The 22,922-nt window shown below is 40.8% G+C and overlaps 1 long non-coding RNA gene across 2 annotated transcripts; it reads left to right on the plus strand.

The window, feature by feature from the left end:
* The first annotated feature begins 110 nt into the window (after positions 1–110).
* LOC133220737 (uncharacterized) lies at positions 111–20,042 on the plus strand. 2 transcript variants are annotated; one of them, XR_009727779.1, is made up of 4 exons: positions 111–304; positions 2,052–2,109; positions 8,786–8,884; positions 19,684–20,042. It is a non-coding gene; the product is annotated as an uncharacterized LOC133220737 (long non-coding RNA). The 2 variants fall into 2 exon arrangements; XR_009727780.1 differs by lacking the exon at positions 8,786–8,884.
* Positions 20,043–22,922: the final 2,880 nt, after the last annotated feature.

The following is a 22,922-nucleotide window of genomic DNA, read 5'->3' on the forward strand; positions in this document are numbered from 1 at the left end:
TTATGGGAAGTACACGCATTCTTAAGGCTTCCAGCACAACATGTCTTTTTTTTTTTTTCCTTCTCCTTTTTATTTTTCCTCCCCCTGATTCATTGTTTCTAGTGCCATTCTGCAAGCATGGCTCTGTTGAGAAAGACTGGCTAATTATGAGACTTGATTTCTGTTTTCTAGTGTTACAGGCTAATGCAGTGTTTCACTCTAGATCTAGAGGGAGATGTAAATGTTTTTGGCTCGTTTACTTTTTTCAAATTGTGATGCATAAACAACCACAGAGAAATGAGGGAAGGTCAACAAAATTAATGAGGTGAGACAAGGACTGGGTTTTTTTTTCCTTATTTTTTAATTTGTTTTACATAAACATAGTTCCTGCTATCTCAGATATTTGGCACATTTTTCTCAGTTCTTTCTATACCCCCTCCCTTTTTGGGGGGGATATTTTAGCATGTAAAATCGTACTGGTCAACACTCAGCTAATGACCTGAAGTACAAGCCATTCAATTTCAGTTGCAGTGGAATTCTTTTTGGCCAGTGCACAATTATGTTTGAGTTGTTTTGACTGATCTGTTTCCTTGCAGCTGAATGTATGTGATTTATATATGCACAGGAGAGCACATTTATTTGTAATAAGAGATTTTATATTTATTATGGTAGGGATGAGAGGACCAGTTTTTTAAAAATTTCAAAGAGGAATAATGAAATTTTCATTTCTACATGAAGTAAAGATGTTAGTATTTGCAGTTCATGATTTGAAGCAGATACAAATCTCCTTCAGTTCTTTGGCATTTCTCTTCATAGATGGCAGAGAGCTGAAGCTCCATGTTCAATCTTCGTTATTTTCATAAATACACTAGAGAGCACAATAGGTTCATTTAAAAATTGCACAAAAGAACAACTGCCTGCTTTTTTGTTTGCTGATTTTTGTGAACTTTCACAAAAGTAATTTGCAAAGGTCACAGTCATTGCTGAATGCTGTGGTGCTATCTACTTTTTTATACTTCTATTTCTCAACACATAATGGTACATGAGACTCAATATGATACAAAGGTGTCTTTTGCATGGATATATTGCAGTCATCACTAATGTTTCACTCAGTGTTGAAAACAAATCTATTCATTTGGCTCCAGGGAATTTAGATAGGATTTTTTACAACACAGTCTGCGTAACTGATGTGCCATGTTTACCAGAGAAGGTAGCACTGGTATACAAAGAAGCAGCATTGCCCAGTTATCCCTAAAAAGAAGGATAATGTAGGAATGAAACTGGTATAACAAAGTTTGTTTGGCTGGAAGTACTCGTTAAGGCATTCCTTAGTCAACAGCTTTGCTTTCTCTCATGGGATATATTTATAGCCTGAAATGGAGGGGCACTCAGAGTCACCATTCCCCTGAAGAAGGCTGTATCCTGGAGAGCTGGGGATGTTGGTTTACCCTTCATCCTTCAGTAGCAGTAATGCTCTTTAATGTAGTGGCAAATTTGTGGTATTGGAATGAAATGATACGCCATTTCCATAGCAAATCCTATTGGTAAGGAAAAAGGATTTCTGGTTTGTTTATATAGTAATGCCCCAGAGTTCTGGTGTATACATATACTTGTAGAAGTGTTGGGTTTTTTTTACTTGAGTGGCAAAGCTGCAATCTAGCAGGCCTGAATTCTGCCCTCTGGATGATGCCCAGCCTTCTGCTGCCATCCCAGTGTTGCTTGTTGAGCAGGGTTACAATTACAGATGGTGCTGAAGATACCTTTCATTTAAATGGACAGTATTTGCATATTATTTTTTTATTCAAAGGGATGATAATTAGGCAAAAGAAGAGGCTGCTGTATATGTATAGGATAAGTATTTTTCAAAGTGGGCTATGGGCTCGTACCTCATCAGTCCTTTGCCACTCACAGTTACAAGAGACAACTAGACCAACAGGGAGAACCTTCTGTAAAGGTGTTCGCCCTGCAGCTGACCAGAGAAGGTAATCGTGGGTTTGGTGTGGCACACATAGTTTAAAACTATTGAGGATACTCTCGCAAAACCTTTGCATTTGTGTGACATAACATCCCAGTGCTACATGGCCTCAGAAGGAGCTTAGGCTAGCAAAACTCATGAGGGCTGAAGAGGTGGTGAGTAAGAAGTTAAATGTTTACCTATAAAAATAAGGAAACTGAGGTAATGTGTTTTCATCACAAATTGACCCTCTAGTGCTCAAACACTGGAATTGTGTTACGTTTGATGTCTCCAATGATAGCAGTACAGCACTGTATGGCAATACTGTGCAAAATCAGTTCTGAGTATCAGTTCACCCCCTTTTTGATTCTCTCAGATTTCTCTTAGTCATTTGCACTTGTTGAACCGAGAGCATCATAGCTCTGTATGTTATGCAAACTTAGAGTGGATGGGTAGTATAGATTCAGAATTAAAATGTTGTTTAAAAAATACGAGTCTTTCAGCTGTTTAGTCCCATTAGAAGTGAGGGTTGCTCTTGGGCCCATAGCTGCAGGAGTTTCTCATATTTGTAAATCTCTTCCTTCTGTTCATCAGTTGAGCTGGAAGGCTTAGGCAATGATTCACGCTCATATGGAGAAAGGGAACTTTGTTTTTCTTGCTTTGACTGAACCCCTTGCTGCCTCTGTGTTTACAGAAGTGTCACCCGAGAAATGCTTTGTTCTGAAGCCCCTGATCAGCTCTGAAAAAGTAGTACCATAATTTTAAAAATGGGTTAGAGGCTTTAGGAAGCAAGGCTTGATGACTTAATGCTGAGGTTTTGCTTTTCACAGTTTAGTTTTTAGAAGTCTCCAGGCATTTTAAGACATGAAATAGCTGCTTGAGGACAAAGTAAACATGCCAGGATTGAGTCCTGGACACATTGCAAGTATTATGAGCCCCATATTAATTTGAGAGTAGCCCAGTGACAGTGTTAAACCAGACTAGGTAACACTATGCCATGTAAGGAAAAAAGAAAGGCATATTTGTATTTACTTGCCAACTGAAATGTACTCTACACCTTTACTTAAGTCACTGAGGTCACTAAATGGACAAGCAAGTATTTCTGTCATACGGGAGAAATTCCAGTGAATTAGCAAAACAGGCCTTAATAAGCAATATATAATTGCAAGTGCAGCATTTTCCAGATAAAAGCAATACCACTTTGATAGTTCAGTTGTAGACAATTCTTTTGAAAAAATACTTTAAGAAAACATGTTGGTTTTGTAACTCATGGCAACTGTGTTTCAGATCTCGGCTTATGTTTAGTCTAAACTTCCAGTGTAACCACATCAGAGAGTCTTTCAGGCATGAGGTCTTGCCCTTGTTTGCATTCAAATCAACAGCATTAAGTTGATTATCTTGAGGTTGAGTAAATAAACTTTAGTCTTCTACTCAGACAACACTTAATGAAGACCCGCATTCAGCCAAGGACCTCGCATGAAATGATGCTGGGTGGAGACCCCCACAAGCCTTGCCTCTTCCCAGTATCCCAAGGTTTTGTTGCAGTATGTAAAAGTATTGGACATGATTGAACTGCACTAAGGTGGAAACTTAACAATAATCATTAAGCTGATGTAAACATGCTGCATTGGGAGACTTCTGTCAGCCACCATGTGAAGTATTTTTAGTGGACCATCTTGGAAATAACTTCATCAGAAATACTGAAGAGACAGGCTTTTATTTGCAATTAGCTGGTGGGTTTTTGTTTTGTTTTGATAGTTGCATTGTTTAATTAAACATTGTATGCAGTGTTTAATAAGGTGTTACCCTAGGCTAAAATATAAAACTACCAGATGTCGATAGTGCAGCACAGTAGATAGAACTTGTCCACCTTATGTTATCACCAGGATCCCTTTGGGTGAGGGAGAACAATATTTTTGTGTGTATTTATTTTGTGTAGTTCTAGTATAACTTGGCTAATATTAATTACTTACTACAGCACAATTTAAAAGTAATTCGTCATGTGGTAGTTTGATGACAAAGATCACAAGAAAAATGAAAGTGGCCTGTATCTCTCAGGTGGGATGTCTTGATGCTGTTTTGTTGCATACTTGCTTGTATAATTCAGATCTTTTGTAACTGTTTTACATCCTGTGACTCAGTGCTAGTCTTGTTGCTGTATTTAAGTGACAGTATGACTCACCGATGCTGTATGACTTGTCATCTTGTCTTGTTTAGGTTAACTACTATTGCTTTGTTACCGGTGACTTGTTTGACTTCCTCTACCACACTCAGAGTACTTCACAAGTTAAGGACAGGACTGCTAGCCACAGGACTGTGCAGTCTGAGCAAGACAAGAGCCTGGGATCCACCCCCCCACACCCCCCCGCCCCCAGCAGCTTGCCCACCGCCAGTTCAATGGTGGCTGCTGCTGCATTTGCCAGTGGACTGTCACCCTCCCTCAGAGGTAATGCTCTCATTTCTCTGGGAACTCTGAATGTCCTGGCAGCAGCACTGCTGGGACTATGCTGAATTGGCTCATTTTCCTGGCTGCTCAAGCGATGTGCTGGCTCTTTTGGTTTTCCCCCACCTACCTAGGGTGGAGGCTATCCTGGCTGCTCTTAATCCCTGCCTTTGGTGGAGGAAGTTACGGGCAGTATGTGCCATTACAGCATCCCTGGCTGACCTTCTGCGGCTCCTGTTCTGCTGATCGCCTCCCCTTGCCTTCTCGGTAATTTCTCTGAAAGTTGCCTTGTTCCAGCCATTGCCAGAATGTAACTCATTCACATCTCGGTTTATTCTTGAGTACTGCCTGTGCAGTATTTGTCATGTTCATTACAAAAACATTGCTGTCCTAATGGGGAAGTGACTTACTCTCAACGTGTTTGACAGCTTCATTAATCATGATGTTTTACTGTTAAATGCAAACACATATACTATCCCAAAGGATAATACTGAGAGTATAAGGTGAGCAAATAAGGATCTTCTGTTGGGAAGAAAATGTTGCAGATCACACCTTCATGATTGCCTTCAGCAAAAATGGCTGTTTCATTTATAGCCTACTAATATGCATCTAAATCTAATGCATCTAAAGAAGAAATAAAATGATTAAAAAAAAAAAGCCAACACAAAACCTCAAAGTGGGCTTCTTAAAATACATAAATAAAAAAAGAATAGCAGGATAAACAGGTCACCACAAAGTCAGATTTTGCTATGGTGCTTGTTAGCTTTCCAGTACTTCTTTGTCTATTATGGTAAAAGCTTCACTTTATTGTTTTGTGAACAGAGAGGAGAATTAGTCACTTCTTAGCATGAAGACCTCTGTTAAAAGACTGAAAGCAGTTTTATTTATTTACTGCTTAATTAAAAAAAAATTAATTCTGAGGGAAATGAAAGAAATTTTGCAAGCTGCACAGAGGGGTCAGTATTTTGTAGGATTGGGCACTTCACTGTCAATAAAATTAAAAGAAGCAAATGGTGCTCACCTGCAAAGGCAAGAAAATGAGTTCTGCCTGCTTCCAGTTAGGAGCTGCAACTCAGATAGCATTAACGTGGTGTCTGAGCACAGCCTCTGCTTCCTGGCAAACAGGCAAAAATTTGCAGATCTGAGTGGAGTAGTACAAGCCCTATGCCCATATGTGACAACAAAGGGTGACCACTGTGATGAATGCTACTGGACCTGGCACACTTGGCATTGTGCTGAGGACATGAGGGGAGAGAGATGGAAATGGGGGTCTGGTAAGGCAGGGGGCTGTCGTGTGCAGTCAAGGAGAGGTCAGAGAGGCAGGAGCCGGAGGTGGGACTGCTGGGGAAAGGCAGTAGGAGATGATTGTCTGCATGGGTCAGATTTGAGATGATGAGCTGGGAACTGTGGCCATGCAGGATTGGTGTCTCTCCTACCAAGGGTGGCTGAAGGCAACCGTAACTCAGATGCAGGAAGGGGATGACTTCCCAGGATGTTCAGAAACCATGGGGAGGTTCTCCAGCATGTGTCCCAAGGCCACAGAAGATGGAAGTAGAGAAACAGCTTTTGGTCTGAGTGTTTCTGAATCACAAGAGAATGCCCTCTTCGTTGCTTCACAGAATAGGGTCAAGCAGAGTGGGCTGTAAAACTGGGGCTGTGTGTGGTGGTGGGCTGGGGTACAGGGCAAGGTGAGGAGCCCAACCAGAACCATCTCTCTCTAGGTGCCAACCACAGGGTTTCCGCCAGGTTTCCCTGGATCCTGTTTTCTACTCCAAGATTAAAAATCTCCCCTCAGGGGAGAACAAATAGGAAATTGTGTGGTAGGTTTTGCTATGTTTCCAGCTGACTTTTTCAACAGAAGCAGGCAATTGGGCCCAGTGTTTCTTAAGACATCTTTACAGTTAGAGTAAAATTCCAGTTCTGCTGAAGGCGAAGCTTCCCGTTGGCCTCAGGAGGGCTGTAATTTCATCTTGGCTTCAAGATGCATTAGGAAGTGCACGGAGATCCTGCAAACAGAAGGGAAAGTAAAAAATAAAGATTTCTCATTCAGAAGCTGCTCATAGTGCTGAGTTCATTCCATCAGGCTTCAAAATATTCTCATTGTTTTTCTGATCTTGTTTATTGAGAGTATATAGGTTCTATCCAGGGGCAGGCTTTATCTGAGCATCTGTGACTTCAGTATCTCACTCCTCTGTTTTGTCAAAAAAGAAGAAGAGATCAAGATCAGTTTCTCAAAAATGATCACTTACAGAATACTTGTTTTGATTTTATTTAAAAACAAAAAAAAAAGTTGTAATGTCTATTTGAAACAGAACTACTTCTGTGAATGCCAGCATTCTGAATGTCTAGCAGGTATTTCTACAATCATTTGTTTTTCCAATTCTTTGTAAAAGTCCCATTTTATACTTTCTCAGAAGTGTTTTTTCTTGCAGCGGTTCTGGAAATATCTTTTTCTTTGCAGCCAGTGAGAGGATGTGTACCATTGGTGAGAGCAGGCACAGGCAAACTGCAAAACAACATAACCTGTGGAATTAACACTTCACGTTGACACCCATTAAAAATATTCAGAGATTGACTCAGCCTGCCCATGTTGTACAAATAACATGCTTGGCTCTGAATGATTCAAGATCTTATCTGCTCTCAGTGCAAGTTCAGTATGGAGGGCCTGATCCTGTTCTCATTAACCTCCAAAGGAGTTTTGCTACTCACTTCAAAGAGAATTACATCAGCAGCATTTGCAGTGAAGCACACGCAGCTCCTGTATCTTTTCCCTTTTTTCTTTCTCTTTTTTAAAAAGATTTATATTCCAAACAACAGCAAAACAAAAATAAGGCTTGGAAACAGTCAAAATAAATCTGCTGTCTGTTGAGCATTGTTGTCATATGAGGGCTCTGTTTGGAGTTCTTAACTGCAAATTGACAGTAGAAACCAGTAAGAGCTGAGATCATCAAGGGGTTGGTTGTATTTGAAGCTGAGTACCCTCAAGTCCATTGTCCCCATGACAGGAGCCTTGCATGGTCCGCGGTATTTCTTTGCACTTTTCACAACTAGTTGCAAAGAACTGGAGCTGAGCCCTTGAGTTCAGCCACTGGCAATGTATCCATGTGAACCGCAGTGCCTACAGTGGTCACTGCAAACAGCCCCAGGGAAGGTAACCCTTTTCCTGGTTTGTTTTCCCTGTGCATAGCTTTTGAAAAGAAGGAAGCATGTATGGAGGAGGGACGGGATGGAACAACCATCCGGTATTTTATTTGTTTTTCTGTTTCTTCTAGGTTGTCATATTAAATAACAGAATGAATGCATCCATTTTTTGCCTTATTAGTCTTATTATTTTATAGAAGAAAAGCCTTGTGACTCTCAAATACACTGGTTTCTATGGTGAAGGGAGCATTAAGCTTGTCACTCAGCCATTCTATATACTTCATATGTTTTAAGAAGAACCCTCTTTGTGCTGAAAGAGCACAGCACACTGAATGCATTCCCCACCTTGGTGCGCACTGCCCCTGGTTCCAGAAGAACTGTGCCTGCCTGTGAAGGCCCAGAGGGAGTCCTTTCCTCTATTGTCTCCTTTCCTTCATCTCCAGGCCATAACCACAAGCACCTGCTTTGGTTTAGATGCTGATCTCTGCTGCATATTTGTCCATGTGGAAACCACGCAAGATCATCATCTGCTGCTACCTGGCACGCACTGGTAAACAGGTGGTGACAAACTTCAATAGTTGCTCCTATGGTCTTCCAAACTGAAACCTTTAGACTTCAGTTTAGTGGGTCTGGTATCCCCGTTTCCTGTTCTCTGAAGCTCACTTACCTGGTTTCAAACCTATGAAGTCATCCACTGTGGGGGATGCACTGTGCTGTCCCAAGGGAGTAAACGTGAACCAGCTTGCTTCTAGTCTTTGAGGTTTCCCCCCTCCTCTCTACTGTTGCCCTGTTTTATTCTCAGTCATCCTTGCCAACTCCTTCCCATGCCAGAAGATGGTTTCCTTACCCCATGCTGCAAACACCCTTTTCCCTTCTGGCTGTGGGCAGGCATCCCTCCAAGCTGTTTCATTCTTACTTTGGCAAGTCTTCTAGCATGATAATCAAGGCAAATGACATGTGGGGACGTGAATCTCTGTTTTTTTTCTCCACCATAACTATCTCAGCCATGGGAAGGAACCCGAGTTCATGTGTCTCCTCCAGTGAGTGTCCCCATCTTAGCCCTGTATTGCTCTGCACAAGTATTCACTGAGGTACAAAGGGAATGAGACTGAAGTTCAGAGTTTAGCATACCCAGTGGGACTTAAAGTCTGAGTTCTTATGACTGTTCTATGGTTGAGAGAATGGGAATAGGCTTGGATTTTCTGTATCTCCTTTGCGTATCCTGATAAATAGGTTATTCTGAAGATGTGTCCTCTTTTTTTTCAGAGAGGAACTACTAAACATCTAAGGTTTCTTCTAATGCAAGATGGGAAGAAAACTGAAATTGTAAAGTTTCAGAGGACACATAGGTGACCTGTTTCCAAAGAGTACGTGACCTCTTTCCAAAGCATCATGACAAGTACCTGGTGCTTGGCTCTTTAGTTTGGCCCTTGCACTCTGTCCTGTCTTCTTTCTGGTGTCAGGAGAGCCCAAAAACCTTTCTGAAATGCACTGGTGAATTTTGACATGGTTAATATGGAAACAAACACAGACTTTTAACAGTGAAACTGCTGAATGAGAGAAACATCCCAAGGTTTCAGTGGAAGCTCTGTTAATTGGAGAGTTTAAATCTAGAAGAGCTATCTTCCCAAAAGATAAGCTCTTATATACCTTCACATTATTATATTTGATTCAGCTATTACTGATACAATTCTGTGTCTGGTTTGAGGCAAAAGACTGGGTTAAATAATTCTAAATGTTACTTCTGGACTTAAACTCTGTCAGTGACAGATCCTGCAGTGAGTGCATTGCCTGGAATCTGGAAATTGTTTGGATGGTTCTGCTCTGAGTTCCTTTGGTAGACATCATCAAGGAGGTTTATGGGGAGTCCCAGAGAGCACCCTAACAATTGGTGTGAAGACTGGGGCAGCAGCGTGACTGTTGGAAGCTGCGTTGCTTAGCAGGTAGATGGAAATGATGCAAAAGGTGAGCAAAGACATGAGCCCTGCCCTGCCACCACTCAGCCCCTCTGAAGTAAAAAGGGTAGAAGATATAAAGGAGGACAGCACATAAACATGACAATAGCTCATTAAGAACGCCTTGATGTTCTTCTGCCCTGTTCCTCCTGGAAAAAAAATGATTTTAGATAATCACAAAAACATGTCCTGTAACAAAACCAAATCCCTACCACCTCTGAGTCCGTTGAGAAGATGACATGCTTTTGGCAAGTGCTTCAATAGCCACTGAAATGCCCAATGCATGTTAACAATCTAACCAATAACTTATAGGTTCCTAGTGTTTTTTTTTATTCATTGAAGAACATTGACAAAACTGCAAACACATGTTTCTGCTGCTAAAGCTTAGTCTTATCACAGTTTGAAAATGTGGAAAATCAATTACATGCTTTGAATTACTCCCTTTATTGCCATAAAAGAATTTCTTCATTCTTTCAGGGTAGCGTACACTTAGTAACATCTACCACTAACAGGCTGTTAGGACTTTCTGCTAAATTAATACACTACAAGTAAACTAAACAGAAGGCCAGTGGAATGCTAAACATCCACTTTCTCCTCTGTTGTGGCTGTATTGCAGCTTGGGAACCCTTAGCCTTGTTGCTACAACATCTGGACAACATTTGGGGCTGTCTCTCAAGTGCACGGGTGTGCACCTCCGGTGAATTTTAACTTTCAACATCTCTCTGCCTCTAATCTATATTTAATGTTTCATGACTAGTAGTCAAAGAAACTTCAGCTAAATATCAGGTTGGAATGAAAATGATCCTTGGGAAAACACTAATTTTCAGCATTCGCTGGCAAAGTAGCTGTGACAGAGACGTTCCCTGGAGATTTGTAGCCCATTCTCTCACAGTAATAATAATTAAGACTCATGATTACTGTGCCCACATAATCAAAGATCGCTTCATAAAATGTACTCCCTAAAGGGACGAATTCCCTGCTCCTAACTGGATGTCAGTCAGAGGGATCAGCACCCCCAGGGATCGGGAGTCTTTGCTTGCCCTTTTCATTACCGTGTTGTTAGCATTGTGTTACTTCATATTCTTCTTAATGCAAATGAGTAGGTAATCATGTGTAAATCGTGCCCTCCAGAAGGCACATGTAGTGAGTTTTTTTCCCCAGATCTACCACAGGGATTTCTCACATGGAACATAATTACATCTCTGCCATATGGGCTCATTTATATTCTATTACAGGTTAAGCTAATACGACTCAGAAATATGCTAAAAATACCTCAAAGTATTTTGAGCACTGTCAAAACACTTGTCATTTCTTGCTTGCCTGTTTGATTGTGAGTGACTTTATATTTATTTAGAGATCTGCAGTGCCAAGCAACTTCAGAAAAACAAAATTAGGCCAGTTCTGTGCTGCCCCGTCTCCAAAAAATGCTTTAAATTCCCTCCCATGACATCTTCTTTCAGTAATGGCAAATAGATCAGTGAACAATGAAGCTGAAAAGCCTCTAAGACATATTTACCTGTAGCAACACCTCCGTGGGTTTTAGATTTCCCAGGAGGAAGGGAGCATCCGCTTCAGCTACATAGCTTTGTCATCATTAGGCTGGATCAGGTCTGCGTTGATCTAATTACTTTGTTCTGACAAAGCTATACTTGCACTTTAGCCATAATAAAAGTACAAACCTCTCTACCCATGGAAGAAGGCTACTGTGGAAATAAATGTTGCCTAAAAAATTATGGTAAAACAAGAGTAGGTCAGTGGTGAGTGCCATAAATGAATACTTTAAAACTGAAGCAACTAAAGGTTATATAACACTGCTTTCAGGATTGTGGGGCTACATAATAATATGTTATTTTCCAATTTCAGTGGAAATGTTTAATTTCACTGTAAGATTTTCTTTGAAAAGATTTTAAAACTGCTATTGTTTCACTGGTTTCTAAAGCTAATACCACTAACATCTCTGGACAAAATCTGGGTCCAACACAATTAATCCTAATTTTATTATTTTTATTCATACATTCAGTATTTCACCCTTTGAAATTTGATCAGATTTCCTTTATTCCACTAGCTAAGAAGGAAACATGTAGAAAGTAATACACAGGTAGGAGGATTAAACCAGAGGATGGGAGTGGACCTCATTGGACCTGCACATGATAGTTCAGATGATACATTGCAAAAGCGGTGACTGACCTTTGTTCCAAGGAGACACTAGAAATTGGATGAGGGCTTTGCAAACAGCAGCTGTATGTTTCCTATAACCAGGAGATAAAATTCAGTTCTGATTTATAAAGCCCTTTGAGGTTTTCAGTGGTGGAAAATTCTATGTAGGTATAAAATCAATTCTGTAACTATGAAATAAATTCTGGTACCACTCTAGAACTGAGTCATATTTTTCAGAGCGTTGCTAGGAAGTGTTTGTTCTTTTGTTTTCAGGTTTTATTTTGCAATGGAATAATAAACATTTTAGATTATTCAGCACTTGAAAACTAAGTCCAGCCTTTCCTGAACGCTTTTTGCATATTTTCAGAGAGCAATAATTACTGCTAACACGTTATGCTCAGATGTCTGCAACAAAGTACGTAAGCAACTAACGTTACATGTATGGAAAGTCCCCTTGAAGTCAAACATTTAAGTACTTTTTTGGATCAAAGCCTAAAAACTATGATGTCTGTAATTGTGCAATAGCATCAGACTCACAGGAGAACTTTCTTGGAGTTTACCTTGTTCTTAAAAAACGACTTTCAAAATTAGCTGAAACATTAGGGTTTTGGTCAAAGTTGTGCACTGGCCATTGCTGAATAAGGAGAGCAGTCTGTTTGACTGTGTGTTCCTTGCATAAACGAAAAAAAATCAGGCCAGCTATGAGTTTATTACCTGAGAAAAGCATTTTTCCAGCCTTCGTTATTCCTGAAGCAGTGTAAAGGACACTGCAGTGATTTCATACATCAGGGAGGCATAAAAAAGAGAGTGGTCTCCTGGGCTGTGAAACAAAGAGAAACAAACTTCAATTCTCAGAGCTCTCTTCAGAGCTAACTCCATTAAATAATGTTTTAATTCAGCTGTCATGAGCATTTGATTAAAGAACCTGCTATACAATTTCTTTTGCAGTTTCTGTAGCCCTGACTGTGTAAAAGCGTCCCATGCCCTTGGAAAAACAACCTCCCCCTTCTGCACACAAAAGGGAGTCTTTTGCTCAACATCTTCACAGCTTGCTTCCTTTTTCTTCAGGCAAGGTTTTTCATTTTCATTCCACAGTTTCATTTAATATAGACGTACGGTCACTGTGGATACTGCACCAAGAGATTGCTGTATGCCTGTCCTGGTTTTATGCTCCTCCCTGGGCATCCAGCATTTTCCACTGCTGTAGTCATGTCAGGGTAGTGGCATGAGGTGATGGCTGTCCTGGTATCCCCATGTCACACCAGAGCATGGGCAGAGGCAGCGGGGAGGGGTAGGGTGAACAGATAACAGCGCTCTCAAACATTCAGGACAGCAACATTTCCAAGAGAGAGGATGACTGTTAATGTGCCCTCCTGGAACTCTCCCTTATTAGGGTGGTGGCAATCTGCTGATATTTGCATTGCATATTTATCAGCCATATGTCAGTCTGTCAATATTTATCTCTCGGTGGTGGGCAGCCATGGTTTTTAAGCAGAAATATCTAGCTGGTGCTGCACGTGTATGCTCAGTTGTGTGATCTGAGTTAGGCTTTTGTTTGCAATTGGTTCCTGGATGGAAAGTTCTGGTCTGCACTGGAAATGAGTGCATTTCAACATGCGTATGTTTTGCAGGAATAGGTAAATCAAGTACCTTTGTATGAAATTTTGATACTTGTATCCATACTGATGTTTTAAATAAATCATTCCTAGATATACAAATCACTGTACAGTTAAGTTTGGACCCTCTTTGTCATTTGATGGATAAATGTGAAATTCTTATGCTGTCTAACATGATCTACTCTCTGCTAATACCCAGTTCTCTGAAACACTTTGAAATGAGAGTTTACGTCATCCATTTGGCTAACACACAGTGTCTGCTTTCCAAATCTGTGTAGATCATAATCTGTTTTAATACCTGTACAAATCAATTAATTTTATTTTGTGCACTGTTCACTGTATACCAGATTGGGTGGGAGAGTAGAAACACTTAGCAGGGGAATCAGACTTCACATAAAAGTGCATTAGATAAGCTTTGCAATGTTTGTGGGGGAGGAAGTGAAATTTAGCATTTAATTCCCTCATCTACAGACAGATTAAAAAATGGCTTCCAGAAACAAAAATATAGGGCAGGGTTGTGGAGCCCTTACTCATGCTGCTGAGCAGTTTCACATTGGATTTATCCCACTGAAGCTTAATAATATCACCTCCAGGGTGGCTGAAAGGATGCAGAATTTCTTGCGAGGCACTTTGATGCTTTGTCTACTACAGAACGTAGGCAGCATATCTTCAGACCTTGTGGGGCTGGACTTCTGACTTCTCTTTGCAGTTTCTGATCGCCATCGCTGCAATTTAGGTTAGGAGCCTGTAAATCTCCAAACTGCCTGGTGGCAAAACCAATGGGTGTTCTGATGTGCCTGATGGATTCTGCAAGAGGGGTTGGGTTTAGTCTTCAAGCCTGTATAACTCAGCTTTTAAACCTTTATCTTAGACTGCATGAATTTCATCATTTTCAAAATGAAGCCTTCTTCAAGCAAGATTTTTGTAGCAAACCTCCATTTCTGCCTTCGTACCTATCTTCTTGTAGATAACGTGTATTTGCACTGGAAAAATTTAAAGTTGATGGTAACTAAAATGCTTTTTACCCCCAACTAAATCCATGATTAAGCAGTGACACAGATGGATTCAAGAATAAATTGCTAAACACATTTCAAAATATGGAGGTAGGAGGATGAAAATCTGTGCCAAGGAAACAGTTGTAAGGTGATCTATCAAGTAAGTACTGCTAAAATTTTGCAGCACAAAATGCTGTACAGAAAAGAACATTGTCAGAGGGAAGATGTCCTATTCATCCTAATATTACAATAGTATTCCTGATTGCAGGTACCTGAGGAGAGTTTAGTTTTAGAAAGAGGAGTATATCCTTTGTTCACTTGGTTTCTCACTCAGGAAAAATCCCCAGAATTTTCCTCATCATATCACATGTAGAATTAAAATAAATACATACTATAAAATTGCTTGGGGAGGACAGAATACCCAGTAAAATAAGCAAGTATTTAAAGATCGTGCCTCTCAAAGGATCATTATGTGCCTGTACCCTTCTCTAGTTCTTTCAGAAGAGAATTTTCTGGGTAATGTGGAAAGAGGGCAGGCAGGTAATCCTGCTGCTGTGCCAGCCAGAGCTACCAATTCCTGCCATGACCTTGCTTGGCCTCTGTGATCTGTGAAACGGGACAATGATGATGGAAATATGAATCCTGGGGGAAATTTTGATGGTGAAGAAGTATTACTGCAATCAAGGTATTTGACATCCAAGGTAAAAAGTAACAACTGTGTTAATAAGGAAGATTGTCAACCATGTCCTACTGGCGGCCCATGCGCAGGACTGTCCCTGGTCCTACATGGCAGTGCTGGGTCAGAGCTCTGTTCTGGGAGGAGCTGCAGAAATACCTGCCTGCCTGTTGTCTCAGTTGGAGAAGGCACAAGGCTGGCCCCATTTGCATCTCCTGCAGGCAAATAAGTTATGGGTGGCTGTGTTTTCCAATATGAAATTCACACTCATTTTATTTAACTCTTCAGACTCAGTAACATGACCCTATAGGGCCTGATTGTGCAGATCCTCTTACTGACTCATTCACACATGCAAGAGTTGTCCTACTGACATGAGTAGGTTGCCAGTACCGGTGTGTTTTATTTAGAGTGTGAGGTGCAGAGCCTTTCTTTTTAAAGTATATGTCTCAGTTGCTAAATGTGTATTTTTTGACAAGGGATGTAATGGAATAAGTTTTCTTTCACTTTCTGAAAAATAGTGAAGGCTTATCCTCCTGTTCATCATTGCATATGTGACGCAGATGGGTTTTGCAGAGGCAAACCCAAGTTTACTTACTTTCGAAAAACTTGGTTACCTTTCCTTCTCTTTATAGTTGTGAATATTTTACTTCCTACCAAGCAGGCTGCATACTGCTGGCTGAAATTCAGCACTGTAAAAATCTCATTAAAAATGAAAATACCCATCTTGATTCTATGTTCCAAATAAATTTCTGGAAAGCTTTTCATAGCTTTCCATAAATAATCATGTATTATTGATTTTTAAAAACATGGTGGGAAAACAATCGTATTTTGAAAATACTTACATCATGCTTAAAATGAGAAAGTCTTTAGACTGGGTATTCCTCTCAAACTATCATCATGAGTGCTGTTAGTCACTTAAGGTTTTACATTTAATTCTCCTTCTGTAAACATTTTGGGTATTTCAGTGCCACTATAAGTACACTACAGTGTTGGGTTTTTCCTCAAAGTTAAATGTACCAGCATTCTTTCAATTGTTTGAGATTTTTTGTTACAGACATGGTCTGATTTTCCACTAGTTTGTATCCTGCATGGCTGTTTGCACCAATGAAAAGAATTGGTGTTATATGGTGTAAAACTAAATGCATTTTTACTCCACCCTTTTTTAGCAATGGTGTGACAACATGCAAGGTAGCACAGCATTCAAGGTGTACATGGGTTTACCAGGAATTTTCAGATATTAATGCTGTTGGAATTCAGATGAGCAAAGGATTATGGAAACAATGTCATATCTTAATATCTTGGAAAGGAACAACAGCTCTGATGCTGTAGCTTTTGGCTCAAAAGGCAGCTTCATATTGATCACAAAGCCCTCACGTGGCAATGACCTCCCTTACTGCTCATGTGAACTGGATTTGACTCAGTAACCTCAAAGTTGAAAGCCATACATTTCCTTTTATTTTGTATGTCATTTGCTAATAGATACTATTTTTTATTCTATTCAAGCTCTTACATGCTACCCACCACTGTAGCTGAATACTTTGAGTGTTTTTTGAGGGGACACAACGTGACACATGTCATTCCCAGTTTTGCTTTCTGTTCATCTACATAGACATTTCTGGAAGGCTGGAGATTCTATGCTTTATTTTTCTTTTATTTTATTTTTTTAATTTTAATTTTTTCGTTTTACTAATGGAAGTGGGTCAAGGACCTTATCAAATGCACAGGGCAGTTCATACAGTGTCCGCAGCACTGGCTCTGCTTCCTGGAAAGCTCTCTGTCTTGCACAAAAGACATTATTTCTTGTTACAGAGGGATCTTTCATGCCAAAGTAATTCAGTAGTTAAGTACATTCCTTGTCTGCACAAATTTTTTAGGCTGTTTGATGGGAGCATGAATCTGAAGAGAAGCCCTATAGGAATGTAGCAAGTGATCAGACTTAACGTTTGCAAAACAATTCATTTCACTGACGAGGAATGAGTGCTGCAAGTTACACTTTTCATAGGCTGTCATTTTCATGCTGGATAGACTTGCACCACTGTAATTTTTTATGTGTAATTCCTGTACAGTCACAAGTACATTTTGCACAGCCTTCCTATTTCTCACGCATGAGTCAAATAGTGCCCAGGTCTATGCATTCAATTGCATTGAGATGTACAAGTTGAGCTCACGTTAGAATTTAGCCCTGTGAGTTTTGTGCTGTCTCCATCAGTATGAGATTAATGTGTGCAAGTGTGCACTTCAGCTATTATTGCATATTTAGAAAAAAATAAATGCATGAATTTTAACTTATGGATAAATTCATGTGGAATGAGAATAACGCTTAGGATCTTCTACTGCAAGTGATATTTGAGGGGTTTAATGCTAGTTAAAGGTCTGTGGTATAATGACCTCATTTGCACGTGATTATGCAAAGGGCATAGACTTCCAGAGAGAGATGGGGCATGTATATGTACAGTGCATTAGGCATTCAATGTTTAGGCAGAAATATTATGGGGAGCCCAAGGCAAAAAACTGAGACTGTGATCCCACTGATTTATGTCTCTCTCTCGGAACACAGTTGGACAAGAAAATCTGCACTCTTGAGTCATCCTGACTGCACTTTAGGGCATGATGGTGCACATCAGTGCTGAACTGACTACTGATGGTGTGTTTTGATTTTGAGGATTTTGAGGTTGGGTAGTGATGGAGATAAACCAAACAGGGGCAGGAAAAAGTTAAGTGTGTATGCTATTCTTCAGCCTGGGTGTCTCTGTATGCTGTGGTCCTATCTTCCTGGTAGATGAAAAATTCCAGTACTATCCTGCAACAGGGGTGGGTCTAACTGGTTGGCAGTAGGTGCCCAGCTGTCATATTATCAGCAATTCTCACAAGAGTGAATTTTCCTGTTTGACAGAATTTATCAATTATATCTTCCAGCCTGGATTGCTCTCATTTCTTATAGAAGGGGAACATTAAAATAAAAAGTAAAAATCAAATAATTTGAAAAGAAGTTGTCAGTCAGTAAAGAGGAGAAAGCCATCTTGCTCTGGTACTATTCTGCATTTGCACTGAAACACCAGACAGCAGCTGCCTTGGAGCTGCCCGCACAGCAGGGAAAGGGATTCATCTACATTTAAAGATTCAGTGCGCAGAAAATGGAATGACGACATCTCCTCTCATTTCCATGCCCAGCGACATGCACTCCAACAGACAGCTATGCTTCCTCCACAATATCTCTTTATTTTCCTTTATCTCTGCTTTTCTACCCCCTTCCTTCCTAATGCCCTTCTTTAAGCTTTAGTTTTTCTTGTGTTTAATTTGGAACTTACGTTCTTCAGTGACCAAATCCTTCTCCCTTTGTCTCTCATCAGAGCCTTCATTGCTTTACATCCACTGGGAAGAACTTATCCAGTTATCTTCCAAATTCTATTTCAAGGGCCTGCAAGCCTGACTTCACAGATAAACTGGAGAGCACCCCAACCAATATAAGTACAAGACATAGCTTTTTCTGCTCTGTTCAGCAGTAGATGATGATTACCCGATTTTGCTACAACATCAGTTGCTACCAGAGGGAGCAGCATGTCCTGCCATCATTCCCAATATTCAGTCATATAGTGATTGTTATTGTCTATTATTTTATATTAGGGTAGCAATTAGCACTCTCAGAGCTTGTTGCCTCCTGTCCAAAGAGAGAAAATGGTTTCACTCCCATATTTCTCACAGACTAAACATAAGACAAAAGAAAACAGATAAATCCAGCAGGCAGTTCAGAGACTGGGGGAAATGGGTATTGATGCAATGAGTCACAGCAGTGGCTTGTTATAATTTCTGCAGGCTCTGTCTTTCTGGCTGGAGAAGGCAGAAACCCCTCTTGTTTGATTTTGTTTTGTTTGGAGCGTAACAAGCTCCCTCTTGGTCAGACCTACACCTCCCTTACACCTTTGCATTTGATTTGAGTTTGGTGAATGTAGCCATGCATCTCTTCCTAGAAGGGAGACACATATTTCCTAAGCAGCAAAGCCACTATTTTTCAGCACAATGATAACTATATAATTTCCACTCAGTAGAAGTATTAGGGTAAATATAAAGCAGCCATGACCCTGGATAGTGATGTACTCCACTCTGCTGAAGCAAACTTCAGTGTTTTCAGATAGCTCTGTTTTACTGTCATCATGAGTTTTGTAGACTTGGACAGCACTGTCAGCATCCTACTAGTCCTGCAGAGGTACTTTGGAATAATCTGCCAAAGAGCATCTTACTGCATTAATATAATGGTGTGTACATTTGCTTGACTTGATCTCACATCATCCATCAAAATCTTCAGGAATAGAAAAGGTTGAATCAGATTTACAGGTAGAAATTACATTCCCAGTACTGTCTCCCTGATAAGTCAACCACTTCAGTGCTGAGGGATTCATATTCTTCTGTTTTATAAGGCACTTGGTTAAATTGTTTTTCCTGGGAAAGCAGAGATTTAAAACTGGTGGTTAGAAAGAGCATGCAGCCAGGGGCTTGGTGTTAATTTTGGTTTGCTGTTTATATCACACCTCCTGCCTTATTACAACAGGCAGGAAAGAATGACAGAAAGAAAAAAATTGGGGAACAGTTAAAAGGACATGAAGCTTATCTTCCTTTAAATGCACCTTACTGGGGAGGAAACTGCTTATTTGTTTTCAGTTTTTCAAAAAGAAAAGGTTAAGCTCTGGAATACATTTTCAAAGGTGGGCCTAAGCCAGATACGGACACTCTTGAACTACCAGGCACTGAAGTGACTGTTTCTCACCTCAGACAGGTAAGTGCAGGAACAAGACTGCAGAAGCTGACTGCTGGGTTTCTGTAACCAAGCCTGCTAAGGACCGCTCAAACATCTACCGAGAAGGGGTGAGCATCGGCAGCCTTGCTTTGGAGCTGAAAACTGGACCAGACCACCTCTCCCTGTCCCTTGTGGTGCTGCAGTAGCAAGACTCCAGAGATCACACCTCTGCTTGCAAGTAGGATAATTCAATTGATACTGCTCCCCGAAATTCCCATGGCCCCTTCTGCATTCCTCACTTCATCCCTAGCCTTAGAATGCCTCCTGTAATTAACTGGCTGCCAATGACATATTTTGTGTTAGAAAAGGCACTCTTGGTAGTGAGAAAAGTGGTTCCTGCCAACACTGAATTTTTATCAAAATTCAGTGAAAGCTATTCTGTAAACAAATCTCCAATTGCAGATGCTGTGAGTAAGGATTTTTCCATGTGAGATAAGAAGGTTTCAAGGAGCCTTCTGGACAACATAAAGGTTAATATTTGGGCACTGCCCAGCCCTTGGCAGCCTCAGCAGCCCAGGGGTAGCACACTTTGGCTTCATACCTGCTTCTTCCCAATAGAGATGGGAACAGCTTCTTGAGCACAAAATGGTACAGAAGTCAAATGCTCAGTACTGACACTCACACCTAGGAAATATTTGAATCATGGTAACTTGGGCAGAGACTCAGCCCAGAATTCAAGTATGGTGAAGTGGCTTAAATATCCTTTCCTCTTCCGGGTTTGTAGAGGCTCCCATGCAGCTTCAAGTCAGTGTGATTTATCTTGTCCTTGCTGGATTATCCCATGGGCTGCTCAGAATCTCTGTGCTCTCTTGTGCCCAAATGTTGTCCCACCAGGAGGTCCCTGTGCAGTTCCAGTGCTGGAGACTCTCAGGAGATACTCTGGTGCTGGTGCATGGCTGTCCTTGTGCCAGCCGCCTGCAGAGCCTGCCTTCCTATAGTCAAGGTTTTTCAAGCCTTTACATTTCTCCAGCCCTATTATCTAGCAGAAGACAGAAGGAGAGGTGCAAGTCACACCCCTGGGTTTTATCCCCAGCTGTGCTTTGACCTGCCAGGTGACAAAAGAGGTTCTGATGTGAGGGCTCAGCCTTGGCCCATCTGTCATTTAAATGAAAACGATGCAGATTTTTTCTAAGCTCTGATTGTGCAGCAATAATTATCTCCAGTTATCAGACAAGTCTATTCAGCCCCCGTTCCCTTTCTCATTACCAGCGTTTCCCATCTCTGCCATTTTCTTCTGGCATCTTATGTGTGCCCCACACAGCAGGAGAGCCCCTGTGCAATCCCAGTCCCCTGCCTTGAACAGAGCACAGTGGGATGCCTGCCTCATGGAGGCCTCAAGGAGCTACCTTAATGCAACTCTTCTTTTTTTAACTCCCCTGTATCTCTCCCAGTTTGTTCGCAGGGAGGATGATGGTGACACAAGAACCATTCTGCTGGAAATAAAGCAGCTTCATAGACTTGCTCAGAAAGGAAGAGTAATTTACCCACACAGAAATGTTTACAAATGTAGAGTGCAAGTTGAAAGAGAAGGAAAACAGCAAACTTGGATTATTTATTTTGTTCGAAATGGTGAACTCATATCTCCCTAAAAGCCTGCACTCCAGCCTGATCTCCATGCCATGGGGTGGTGTTGGAAGGACTGCATCGTCCTCATTTCTGGGAAGCCATCTTATTCACAGTGTATCTCCTTCATGGCTGAAATCCACTCTTTATTACATTTTCTGATGCTTTTTTACTATCTCCATTTACTTCTTGCCTAGCTTTCAAGTTTTACGTGGTCTTACCCAGGAAACAACCCAAGGAAAAAGAGAAGGACTTCTGTGTCTTCTAGTGTGTTTCAGCCAAAATATTCATCATGGCTAAACAAAAGTCGACCTTTTTGGAGAAGAATGATTTTTCATGTGACAGCCTTTTTAATACACTGCAATTTTCTTTCTCAATATAATTTTAAGGCCGTTTAGGGTGACTTTGCTGGACATTTATCACAAAAAAAGTTTTCAGCCACACCTAATTGTTAGATGTCCAAAGTCTGTTTCCTAAATGGATGCTTTTCCACCTTTTCAGGATAATACACGAAGTGATGAGGTCTGTAGCTTCTATAGGTCTGTACCTTCTATATTATTCACATATTACTAGTTTGGTTACTGAGTTTAAAGTTTACATTGCTTGGATGAAATGACTTAGATTACTAGATTAAATTACTACTCAGTAAAACTTTGGGATAGTGACAGTTTCTTTGGAGTTGGCACAGCATGAAGTCTTGCACCATATCCTGGGGACTTTGAAACCCAGTGCTATCGCTAGCAAATGTTAGCATTGTGACTCTGCTTCTTTGCCCCCTGGGTAAGCTACTTCTCTGGCTTTCTTGTTTGTTTAAGGTTTTTTTCCCTGACTTATCACAGATAAGCTGTGAGCACCCTGCTGTGTCATGACCTCAACAGTTGAAGTCATACCACTGCACATCCTTGTTTGTATGGAGGGCAGCAAGGCCTGGGCAGTGGCTAGTGGTTTCTTTGACTCTTGTCTGCCTTCCTTCTCATCACTGATTTCCAAAGAAGCCACCACCTGAGCACATCCCTCACCCTGCTTTGGCCTGACCTCCTGAAAAAATGTATTTCCATGGGAAGAAGATTCACGTGAGGATTTATCTGGAGTGGGAATCAGGGTGTCCCTTCAATCAAACTCTCACTCCTGTATTTCAGGCTGCCACACTGGGCTGAGGACTTCAAAGCATGCTCAACCTTTTTCCTTTACTCCCTGCCATGTCTTATTTTTGACCTTTCCCCTGAGAGATAGGTCCACTAGTGAGAAGAAGATAATTCAGCTCATTTGGTCTCTTGGGACTCACAGTAAGGGGAAGAATAACAATTCAGCAGCAGCTTTACTGATCTACATAGAAAATTCAGGCTCCTTTTTTGCTGACCCTACTGGCTTGCCGCATATAGCTGTAAAACTTTATGCTTATAATCCAGAAAAGCAGCTGGAATTTCCAGCCATAGGCTGTCAAATGTCATGTTCATACCACACTGGATTAAGTGATAATAGCAGAATAATTCTTTTAATGAGATATGTAAGACATTTTGAACTAGAAGCTTTTTGTGAAACAAATGCATAGGTACTTTACGGCTTTTTTGGAGCAAAAACAGACACTGAATTTTACAGCTGTGTTTTTGTAGAAAAGATTGTTATTGGTAATTCAGCAGATCTGTCCTGG

The sequence above is a fragment of the Neopsephotus bourkii genome, unplaced genomic scaffold, assembly GCF_033783945.1.
Source record: "Neopsephotus bourkii isolate Nb327-2 ecotype Australia unplaced genomic scaffold, CSIRO-AGI_Nbou_v1 NB_1473, whole genome shotgun sequence".
In the NCBI taxonomy this organism is placed as follows: Eukaryota; Metazoa; Chordata; class Aves; order Psittaciformes; family Psittacidae; genus Neopsephotus; species Neopsephotus bourkii.